General features: G+C 36.2%; 1 pseudogene; it reads right to left on the bottom strand.

The window, feature by feature from the left end:
- Window positions 1–11,687: 11,687 nt before the first annotated feature.
- LOC148037957 (uncharacterized) lies at window positions 11,688–12,416 on the bottom strand (annotated as a pseudogene).
- Between the last annotated feature and the right edge of the window lie 263 nt (window positions 12,417–12,679).

Genomic DNA, 12,679 nt, shown 5'->3' with positions numbered 1-12,679 from the left:
AGGGTGAGGGACCAAGGAGGAGAAGCTCTCCATCTTCTCCTCTCTTCTTCTCTTCTCTTCTCTTCTCTTGTCTTGCTCGTGGCAATGGAGCTTGGAGCATGGAGCTTGAGGATGGAGCTTGCTTGAAGCTTGCACTTGGATCGTGGAGCTACCGGAGTGTGCGGGAGAGGAGATAACTCGATCGGCATGAAGGTAAGCTCATTACACCCGTAGATATGGATGGCACGTCGGCTATGTGAGAGGTAGCCATTAGTGCTCGGCTTGGAACGCTTGAAGCAATAAGCGGTCCGTGGGTCTTGGCGGTTGAGTGAAAGCTCCCACAAATGGTGATCTTCACGGTCCCACACGTTCCTTGGAATCTTAAACCAATTATGGTACCAAGGGCTCATTTGCCTAAGTTACTGGAGCTTTTAAATGAAAAGATAAAGATGCAAATATTGGAGCCATCTTTAGCTCCATATTTCAACCGATGGTTTAGCATGCCTAAGAAGAATGGATCTTTGCGATTCATTCAAGATTTACAACCTGTCAATAAAGTCACTATTAGAAATGTTGGTTCGGGGCCAATTGTTGATGAATTTGCTGAGGCTTTTGCAGGAAGAGCAATTTATTCCGTGGGAGATTTATATTCGGGCTATGACCAATTTCAACTTGCTTTGGAAAGCCGAGACATTACCACAATGAAGACGCCTCTTGGTCTAGTCCACATGTGTACTCTACCTCAAGGAGCTAAAAATTCACTAGCTCACATCATGAATGCCATGCATAAAGTATTGAGAGATTATATTCCCCAACTAACTCTTCCTTTCCTTGATGATGTACCGATCAAAGGATGCGAAGTTCATGAGAAGAATGAAGAGCTCAATGAGCTTGGATGTCGCAAGTTTTTTTTCAATCATATTAATGATTGTGCTCAAATCTTGTCTAAATTGGAAGAAGTCCATCTTACTCTTTCAGGAGCTAAATCTGTTTTTGGAGTCGAAGATGTTCTTGTGGTAGGGTATATGTGTGGTCCATATGGTCAAAAGCCTTCTCCAACCAAGATTGATGCTATCAGCAAAATGTGGAAAATATGCACAAATGTTTCAGAGGTGAGAAGATTTCTTGGAGCATGTGTCTTCTATCTTATTTGGATCCCACATTTCCCTCATGTTGCTGAAAATCTTTATCAACTGCTAAGAAAAGGCCAAAGGTTTATATGGGAAAAAGGAGCATACTTAAGCTATTCAAAAATTGAAGAAATTCCTGATTTCTGCCCCCACTTTAAAGAGGGCTAATTACTCTAATGGACAGCCTATCATACTCATAGTGGACACAAGTCCTATTGGAATAGGATGGGCAGTCGATCAAGACGACCTTGAGGGCAACAGATATGCAATTCACTTTCGAGTGAAGGTTCTTAATGAACGTCAAAGAAGGTATGCTCAAATTAAAAGAGAACTTTGGGGAGTTGTAACTGCATTGAAATGTGACCGGGAGTACTTCATGGGCGCACATGTAATAGTTGAAACAGATTGTCTTCCACTCTTGGGCATGATTGCCAACTGCTCCACTCCCGACATAGCTATGCTAAGATGGATAGCCTATATTAAATCCTTAAATCCTGATTTGAAACATATTGTAGGAAGAGATAATCCAGTTGTAGACATGCTTTCACGTGCCAGATATAAGGATGAGGAAGAGATGATGGATGAGGAAGAATCAGAGTCTATATTTGCTAAAAATGATGCTGTAATTGCAGGTTCAGATCTAAAAACAGCAAGTACAGCTGTACCTAATGATGGTTCAGCTGTCAAAAATGTAGGTACATCATTAATTACAGTAAGTACTACAGGTTCAGCTGCTAAAACAAAATTTACAACAGCAAAGAAAGAAGAAACAACCATGGAAGGACAGTGGACAGTCGAAAGACAGCATGCTCAATGTTTTGTTATGGTTTGCTTGCACTTTCAAGAAGAATACTATGCAGGTGATTGGCTAAAAATTGGCCAATTTCTAAGCACTATGACAAAGAAGCATGATTGGACTAATCAAGAGTTCAAGAGAATTAAGAGAAAAGCTTATGGCTTCTTTCTCAAAGATGGCTGCCTTTGGAGGCATGCGAAAAAGAAAGGAAGGGCGCCTGTTCGTGTCTTAGGAGACAAGAAGACTCAAAGACAGGTCATGCAAGAATTTCATGAAATCCTATTGGCTGGTCATAGAGGCATATGGAGCACTTTTGCCAAAATAAAAGAGAAATTTTGGTGGCAAAACATGTATAAAGGCATTGAGCATTTTGTTGAGTCTTGTCATGTTTGTCAAATGTACTCTATGGTTAAGCATAGAGATGGGCTTCAACCTACCTTTCCTTTATCCATTCACTATAGATGGGTTATTGATTTAGTAACCATGCCTACAGGAATTTGGAACATGAGATATCTAGTACTTTCTAGAGAAGATCTCACAAATTAGGTGGAAGGAAAAGCCTTGACAACAAAGTCTACTCAAGCCGTTTGTAGATTTTTACTTGAAAAAGTATTTTTCAGGTATGGCTATGTTGCCAAAGTAACTGTTGATAGGGAGAATTGGATGCCGATGAGGCTCACCATTTCTTTGCTCAATTGGGAATCAAGCTATCTCTTACATTAGCCTACAATCCTGAAGGCAATGGTAAGAGTGAAAGAGGTCATCAACCAATTCTCAAAGCATTGGTGAAATCTTGTAGAGGAAAGATAAGAGAATGGCCTAGAATGCTCCATTCGCATTATGGGCTGATAGAACTACCCATAGTGCAGTAACAGGTTATATGCTGGCTGAATTGATATATGGGCAGCCACCTATTATGCCTATTGAGGAGTCTATTGTCACATGGAGTATCTTGCCTTGGGATGAAGGCATAAATAAAGAAGAGTTTCTAATTTTGCGCATAAGGCAGCTTGAAAGAAGGCCAAAAGATGTCAAGATAGCCATTGAAAGGCTGAACGCAGCAAGATTGAAGAAGAGGTTTGACAAGTATCATCGACTCCGTCCAAGAGCTATTCAAGAGAATGATTGGGTACTTGTCTATGATAGTAGCGTGGACAATCAATATAGTGCTCATAGGAAGTTAGCCAAGCGAGGTTTGGACCATATGTGGTGAAAGTAGTACATGATAATGCTACTTATACTTTGGCTGAAATGGATGGGACCATGGTCAAGATACTAATAACCGGTAAACGTATCAAGCTCTTCAAATGAAGAGAGTCTTATACTTATGAGCTTGATGACTTGGATATGAGCCATCTACTTGAAGACAAGCAAGATGAAGAAGACTTGGAGGATGAAGATGAAGATATGTCAGAAGAAGACCCTCGTTAACCTGTAAATTTTGTTAAATGGCACATGCCGGAGGATGTGCAGGTTAGGAGGGGGTGAATGTCAGAAAGTTTTTTGTTCATAATATAAATCATAGAATTCTTATGATCACAGAAGAACTTTATTAGGATTTATATGAGGAATTTTCATACATAACTCAGTCATTGTTACCCAACAACCAACTTAGATATCACTTAGTTTCATAAGTTCTTTTGTAACTGTCATACAATTTTCAGTTGTACCATGTATATTGATAAAAATTAAGTCTATGGGAACCCACAACTTGATCAATTGGAAGTAATTGATAGTTTGCAGGCTAAGTCACATTGGTTCAAGAGGAAAATTTGGTTGGAAATCAAGAAAAGTGCCAAAAGTCCACTAGGTTCATGTGGGACCTAAAATAATGGACTAAAATGACTTGTAAATGACCTAAATGGTCAAAATGATAAGTGGGAACTGAGCAAGATGCAACCCACATTTTTCGATGCAAAAAACATGCCTGCATACTTGTGGTAGATGGAGGATGAGCTGTGGGCTATGGTGCATGCTCCAAAGCATGCAAACCCAAGGCAAACTAGAGCTGAAGAAGGAGATACAAACAAGGAATGCGAGAGCTCTTCTTACTCGTCCATTTGGTATGATGAAAATGAATGGTATGACAGTCCATAAAAGGGAGAAACCTGATAAAAAGTATTCAGCCTGCTCTTATGTACGTCTTCTCTCATTTCTTTAACCATATTCATGGTCCAATGAAGCCTGTCTTGTACCCAAGTACTTGAGTGACTTTGGGGCAAGAAAAGGGGAGGATTTTGAAGGTGTATGGGCTCTTATGGACTAAAAAAACCAGTCATAAATAGGGCAACCCACTGTGAATGATTAGAGGAGCTTATTCATGGGATTATGTGCACTTTTGGAGCTTGATTATGGGCTAGAAATTATTGTTTTAAAACAGGGATGAAGTTAAATTTATGCTTTATCAATGCATTTCATGAGCTTTTGATCTATGTCTTGAATGTATTTGATTCTACCATCAAAATACTTGTATCTTGGAGTTGTTATCCATCCATTTTCATGAAATGAAAATCATTTGAGCTTGCATTTGAAATGTGAATTTGGATTAAAACTGAGATTATCCCTAAATATATTGGCATATTATCTGTATATGCATTTGATGTAATCAAGACAAAGTCTTTCATTCCATTCATGTATGCTAAATAAAAAGAAAAATCTTGATATCTTCTTCATTTCTAAAACCCAAATCTTATCAAACCCCAATTTTTTCTCCTTCTCCAAACCTTGAATCCCACACTCCTCCTCTACTCTGAACCCCGGTGGTAGACCTTCAACCCCCAATGTGACGACAACATGATACTCGTCCTTGGTCATGGAGTTGACAACCCAAGTGGCTTGATCAACAACTCTAGTTTAGAGGTCATGCTTTGATTAGGGAAATTGTGTTGATGTTGTCCTAAATGATTTGAGGTTATAGTGATTCCATAGGATCATGTTTAATTCTACCAATCCTTGGTCATGAGGTTGATCTGGTGTGCCATCCACACAAGGTATTCCATAAATAGTTCAAGATAAGGTGTTGTGTCACTGGAGATTACCTAAGGGAACCTACTCAAAATCCTTGTTAAGGTTCTTGTAGTTAGGTCACTTGGTGGGGTTCTAACTTATGGTACTTGTGATGCTCTAGTAGAGGACTCTAGGTCCAATGTATGGCTTGACAAGGGGTTCAAGGGGCAGCTTGAGATATGTTGTGTCTCGGAGCGGCCAAGTTTTTGGCTCTTAGAAGGCTAGTTCCTTGGTTTGGTGGCTAGGAATTAGGCATGCACTAGTGTTCATGTAGCTCAAGGTGGATTATACTCTTTCAATTTGAATTGCATTACAAGGCAACTCTTCTATGTCCTTTGTGATTTTAGCCTATGGATGGGTAAGATAAAGCTCAAGGGGTAGGTCCTTTTGTCTCAACTAGGGATACTCATACTGCAGGCTACTCAAGGTATAAGGTGGCATGGAAAGAGGTCATCAAAGGGATAGTGGCCAAGGTGTTTGCATCAAAAGGTAGTCATGTGGAAGAATTAGGAGCTTGATGAGGCCTAAAGTGTTTGGATTCATCTTGGATGAGACTAATGATGCGTCATCATTAGGTTTATCTTTACTTAGGATTCATAGATTTGCCAAAGGTGGCATGGCATAGTCGAAGGTGGCTGTCTAAGTGGCTAATGGTCTAAGATTGTAACAAATACTTGCATTGCTCCAAAAGCAACCAATTGGAATTTGATCTATCTTTATTAGATAGTGAGTGTTAATTTCATCTCTTAACCTTAGGCAATAGCTCTCAAGGCAAAGATTAGTTCATCCAATGCTTCATAGGAAGCACTTGCTATGGCCATATAGGATGTCCAAAAGAAAAATATAGGCAATGGTGAGGACCTTGGCTTAAGCAGGGCCGAATGACAATGTGAAGGGGCTAAACTATAAGGGGAAGGAAAAATTGATAGTGATCTTAGTCATATGGATCCAATTGAGAGATGAAGATTCCCAATGGACTAATAGGTCTACACACAGACTAAATTCAATCCCATGTGGTTAAGTGGCAACTGAAGACTCCCAATGCCTATACATGATGACTTAAAATCCAATCTTGGCCTCATTATAACCAACAAGCCCCTCAAAATTTCAAGTAGCAATGTTCCTAGCCAATATGAAATGGTTCAATCTCTTTTACCTTTATCTATCATCGTCAAAGTTCTCCAAGGGTCCAATTTCTCCCTCATCATGAAACTCATTGAGAGTAGATCCTCTACACTCTTAAATAGTCAAGAACTCTAACACCTCATGACTTTGAAGATTTTTCATTTGTGCATTTATCAGGAATCATGGCCCATAAAAAAGTGAATACTCTAAAGTTTTAATACCATGTTTAAACATGGAATGAAAGGACAATTAATCATAATGTTGCAATGAGGCTATCATCCACGTGGGTTGGGGATCATGGTGTTTTGTCCAAGAAACAAGCCTGTTGTCCAATTTGAAGGATCCTATGTCCAAGCACCAAGTTAGAGGCTTGTATGTCCAAGCATCATAGCCATAGCATGGTGGGAAGAGTGGAGGACAGGTCAAATGAATGATCGAGGTGATGAAGTGAGAGGGGGAGACACCAAGAGGCTTGGTGAAGTGGCCAAGGGGTGGTGGCCCAAGGTAGCTAGGGTGGTGTTGGCATGTTGCAACCAAGTTTGATAGGTGATCAGTTTGGCAACCATAGCCCAATTGGAGGTTGCGGTGGCGAGATTATGTGCAATGTTACATAGGCCTAGAGCTAGTGTAATCAATGTGGCTAATTGGTTGATAAATGAATAGGCTACATGGGGAGGGGAATATTGGGAGTGAGAAGACCACGCTAAGGCCATCTCAATCGAATGGATGGCTAATTGTGGAAAAATCAACTATTTTCTCTTTCTTTTTAAATATATAACTTTTAAGAAGAAAACTTAGGCAAATTTGGTCACTATGAGAATACTCAGCCAGTAGGGGTGATTTATTTATGTGAAGTCCTAGGCCTTAATGGTTCCATGAGCGGCCGATTAAGTGATGCATAGTGCAACTCGTTAATGGTGGTGGTTGAATTGTCTTTCATGTGTGTTAAGGGGTGATGGCCCAAGGCATGACTAGGAGGTGGCCTATGTGGCTTTAATGCTCAATCACTCAGCATATAAATCTTGTCAATATTAGATTTTGTAGAGCACAAGCTGATCACTCACTCTATGTCTATGAGAGTAGTGTAAGTATTGTGGTTATTACTATATATATGGATGAGTTGATCATTGTGGGTGATAGTAAGATAGAGATTGACAATGTGAAGGGTCTCCTCAAGATTGAGTTTGAGATAAAGAATTTGAGAGAGCTACACTATTTTCTTGGCATAGAGATAATTAGGACTCCAAAGGGTATATGGTTGTCATAGAGATAGTATAACACCATATTAGAGATTTTGGGAATTTTCCAAGTCCCACTTTGAATGAATGTCTTACTTTTGTGAATGAAAGAGAGCACTATGTTTATGTTTATCTTTAAAGGGCACTTTGTATGTTACAAATATGAGATCACACATCTTGAGAGCTTAAATGATGAATGCAAGCTATGTGGCTATTACGAGATTTCGATTTCACCTCTATCTTTTCTAGCATACTAACAAAATATGATGTTGTATGGTGGTGGAAACATCAAGGAGATTTAATTAGTATATACCTAGAAAATTTTCAAGTTTAATGTAAGAATACAAAGGTTTGATGGAGTGGAGAGAGAATTTAGAATACAAGAGCCTTAAACATTGTATGAAAATATGTTATCATGGCCAAATTTTATAATGTTATGGATTTGAAGATATTATAATACGAGTTTTTTCTTTTAGATATAGCATCATTTAAAGTGACATGTATAAGTTTCATGAACTAGGACCTTAAAAGAGTCACCACTAACTAGGTGTGGTTTAATAACTTGATCTAATACCATATAGTAATAAGTTTGGATAACCTATGATGTGATGGTTCTTTTTTTGTGTAAAGAAATAGACACAAGTATGTCAAATAATTGCTCACCCCATTTACATTTTTTGTATGTATATGCATGATATATAAATATCTTTTATTCAAAATTTCTATCTATCTTGACAATATATGGACAAGATGGATATTGACTTTGGCCAAAATCAACTAGCTTCACACTTTGGCTAGCTAAATGAACTTTCATATCATAAAATGAAGATTTATATACCAAGCTAGAAGTTTATGATTTTTCTAAGGCTAAAGATTTAACATTTGACCAATGGTTTGTGTTTCCAAAGAAATAGACATAAATTTTATTATCAATTAAGACTTATTTGTTAGCTAACACATAAAGTACAAAATTGGACTTAAACTAGTTTATAAAAAATTTCAACACAATTAACTAATGTTATTGAAAGAATAAAAAACATTAAGTAGATTCTCTCATTGATATTGGTGGCGTTTAAAAACACCAAGGTAACTACATAAAACACTTTAAATTTTTAACAAGCATATATTTCATAGCTATGCAAAAGCTCTTAATGTAAGGGATATATTTACTATGGAAGTCAAAATTAGTCCATATAGAGTCACTGTCTTGTTGGATCATGTATATTGGAAAAATACAACTTTTGTAGATAGCTGCACTACCATTTATGAAATGTTTGTGATATCCTTACTCATGAGCAAGTTGCATTGCTTCCATATCTTTCAAAGTAGAGACTAAATGAGTCTGCTTCAACATGGATAATTGTGAGTTGTTCAATGTAAGTGATAGACGATGTGAGGCATTTGTTGAGTATGTTTGTATAGTAGATGGTCATAAAGTACAAAATAGGATTTAAACTAGTGTTTAAAAATACAAATATAACTACATAAAACACTTTAAATTTCTAACAAGCATATATTTCATAGCCATACAAAAGCCTTTAATGTAAGGGATATATTTATTATGAAAGTCAAAATTAGTCCATATAGAGTCAGTTCCTTCTTGTTACATCATGTGCATAGAGAAAATACAAATTTTGTAGATTTTATATAAAACATTTAGTTGCACTACCATTTATGAAATGTTTATGATATCCTAACTCATGAGCAAGTTGCATTGCTTCCATATATTTCAAAATAGGTAGAGACTAAAGGAGTCTACTTCAACATGGATAATTGTGAGTTGTTCAATTCAAGTGATAGATGATGTGAGGTATTTGTTGAGTATGTTTGTATAATAGATGGTCATAAAGTACAAAATAGGATTTAAACCAATTTATAAGAAATTTCAACACAATTAACTAATGTTATTGAAAGAATAAAAAATATCAAGTAGATTCTCTCATTGATATAGGTGGTGTTTAGAAACACCAAGGTAACTACATAAAACACTTTAAATTTCTAACAAGCATATATTTCATAGCCATGAAAAAGCCTTTAATGTAAGGGATATATTTATTATGAAAGTCAAAATTAGTCCATATAGAGTCAGTGCCTTCTTGTTACATCATGTATATTGGGAAAATACAAATTTTATAGATTTTGTATAAAATGTTTAGCTGCACTACCATTTATGAAATGTTTGTGATATTCTAACTCATTGAGTAAGTTGCATTGCTTCCATATCTTTCAAAGTAGAGACTAAAGGAGTCTGCTTCAACGTGGATAATTGTGAGTTGTTCAATGTAAGAGACGGATGACATGAGGCATTTGTTGAGGATGTTTGTATAATAGATGGTCTCTTGAAGCAAGAAGTAATTGAAGGTTGAACATATTTACCATCTTTATCAATCATGGTCTCGTGCGGTACTGATGATGAAGATGAAATACCATCATTCTCTGTTCTAGTCCATTCATCAATGACAACCTTGAATTGAGCATACAATTCATGTCCATATTGAACTGGATCCTGTCCATATCGATCAAATTTGATGACTTCATGTGCATCATGGTATTTGCTTAAGCGAGTCAAGTATGGTAGAAGTTCTTTGATCAAGATAGAGTCTTCACGATCAATATCAAATGTTTTTGGATAAATGCAATTCTTAACAAGATTTGGACATCCTTTGTAAGGACTGTCATCTATGAGAATAGTCCTGGTATGCTAACAAACATCTCCATATTGATCCCATAAATACTTTAGAGGCTTGAACATTGCTTCTACTTCCATTTTATCTGGCCTATATATGATTTTGAGTCGATGTCTATGATATTATTCTTGGCCCTAAATCATAAAGAAAGGATACTTCCTTTTTGCATGGATCTCCAAGCACTTAATAACTGCCATGACATTCTTATGTAAAGCTGTTGACCAAACTCCCACTAGGAATCTTGTAAATAAGTCTTCAAGAAAATCCATACATTCTAGTCGAACAAGCCATTGCTTTCCAATTTGAAAGCTTTGAAACCTTTTAGACTTAGCAAAGCATTGTTGTAATAGAAGACCATTGAGATCAAGTATTACACATAATTGTGTTGCATTTCTTATCAAGGAAACATTAATCACATCAGAGTGCTCTATTGTTGTTGAATTTGTTAGATATCAAACCATAGATGTCTTAGTTGAAGTTACAAAGAAGAAAAAGAAGCACATTAGATTCATTTACTTCCTCATCATTCTACCTAATGTTTGAGCTATAAACTGACATAGAACACTAAAGCAATTTAACTTCACATTGATAAATACATACATAGGTACTACTTAATAAATGATGTCCTAAGAAAAGAGACATTTGACCATGTGATCAAATCTAACCAAGAGTAATATCATGAGGTGAAAAAAATATATATGATGATTTCTTTGAAGTAAAATCTATTCTAATAAAGTCATTTTTCCATACCTACTTTTTATCGCTAATTATAAGTATACTTGAGATACTAACAATAGATTCTTGTAATTAGTTGCAAAAATTATATTATCATTATAATATTTAACATACTCAGTTTTTGAAAAGGCCTTCAAAATGGCATGTACAAAGAAAGTGTTTATTAGTCCTAATTATTAAAATAAAATTTAAACATGATACTTTTGACCATGTGACCAAAACTATGTCACATATAAGTGACACATGACAATTTAATTGAGATACGTTATACTCTATTTGGAAAAGTTTTCATAGTTTCTTCTTAAGGACTAACCATTCTATTTTTGAACTAGTTATATCCCATAGATATTTAAACTCACGAATTGTAACAAGGATTTTATCTTAATATTCCATATACACATCTTAAAAGATACATTGGAGAGAAATCTTTGTTGCAATATCTACTACTGAGGTAAAACTCCTTTGGGAGGTGCAATGAATCTTTTTTGGGGTGTGCAATATATTGTTGGCTCTCTTATCCTAAGGTACATGCATAGACATACACAAGTGATGTAGTAAAAGAGGCTATAAGAGATAAGAGATTTGACCATGTGGACAAATCTAACCAAAATTAACATGATAAGATCATAACACAACACATATAAGAGTTTAATTGAAATAAGATCTAAAATAGACTTAATTAAATTTTGCATAGCTAGCTCAAACTTTTCATTATGATAAGTATTCTTACACACTAGATTACAATTAAACAGTTATCCTTACAAAGGATGATAGATTTTAATGAGCTCTTTAATACTAATTTGAAAAAATATTTACTTAACTAGATTTTCAAAACCAAACATGCTTGGTACCTTTTGTAAAAAATTAAAAAACTAAAGACATATCATCAAAGAAAGAAAATATTGCAAATGCTAATGGAAGTAACTTCTCAAGAAAAAAAATCAAAATTACATTAATGTGTCTTCCTTGATGAAAGGAGAAGGAATGGAGTTTAAACACCTAAAGTAGCCTTTAATTTCTCTTTCATAATTAGGCTTGCTATGTCTTGGCTTGGTTCTTCTATGCCCTTAGGTAGTACTTCAAGAACTTGAACTTCAATAGGAGGAACCTCTTGGGAGATTGAATTTAGTTTGGCACTCTCATGGACACTCCACAATTGTGCTTCAACCTCTCTTTGCTCTTGAGTGTTGCAAACCAATGCAATAGTTTTCATATGATTTACCAATGCCACATTAGATGCAAGTCTACCTGCATTTACATCAAATACAACCTCACGAGCATCATTGAATGCTTTGATTGGAGTTTCCATAACTTTCATTTTCTTTCTCAAAATGGCCTTTGCAATCCTTTGTTATTCTTCAAGATCTTCATCATTGCACTCCTTGTCTAAGCCTTCAAAATGGCCTTTGCAATCCAAAATGGAAGGCTTGTTGACATTGTTTATATATCGCTCAAAATTGATGAATCTTTTCTCCATGGTCACTAATGTCAAAACCACAAAAGAATCTATAGATCCAAAATCAAACGTTCTATCCATTGGTAGGAAGTCAACACTACCAACTAGCATGCGATACTTGCAAGAAATGCTTTCAAGAGCATTTTCCAAAGATGCCATTTGCTTTTGATCAAGAAATGATAACAACATGAATTGTTTAGGTTCACATGTCATTTGTAGTAGAGTGGGTACAACCTTTCCAAACTTTAAAGAGTCCCATTTCATTCCCTCAACCCCATGTGCTGCATCTAGAACAACAAACCCATGGTAATTGGATCTTTGTAAACATTATGTATAAGATCAAAGGTTTCTAGATTGCATCCGACAACATATACACGCCAAGGGAAAGTCGTGGATGATTAAATTTTCCACGTAAAAAAATATTACTAGACCGACTTCCCGCACACCGCGTGAAACCCGTGCAAAGATTATCTTCACTGCCGACAGTTAATCTATAATCGTACGGGAGAAATGGAGAACTCCGCATT

This window comes from Lygodium microphyllum, chromosome 4 (assembly GCF_053477565.2).
Source record: "Lygodium microphyllum isolate KBCC chromosome 4, Lygodium_microphyllum_v1.1.10, whole genome shotgun sequence".
In the NCBI taxonomy this organism is placed as follows: domain Eukaryota; kingdom Viridiplantae; phylum Streptophyta; class Polypodiopsida; order Schizaeales; family Lygodiaceae; genus Lygodium; species Lygodium microphyllum.
Note: the sequence above shows the minus strand (reverse complement) of the source record. Positions and strands in the feature narration are given on the sequence as shown.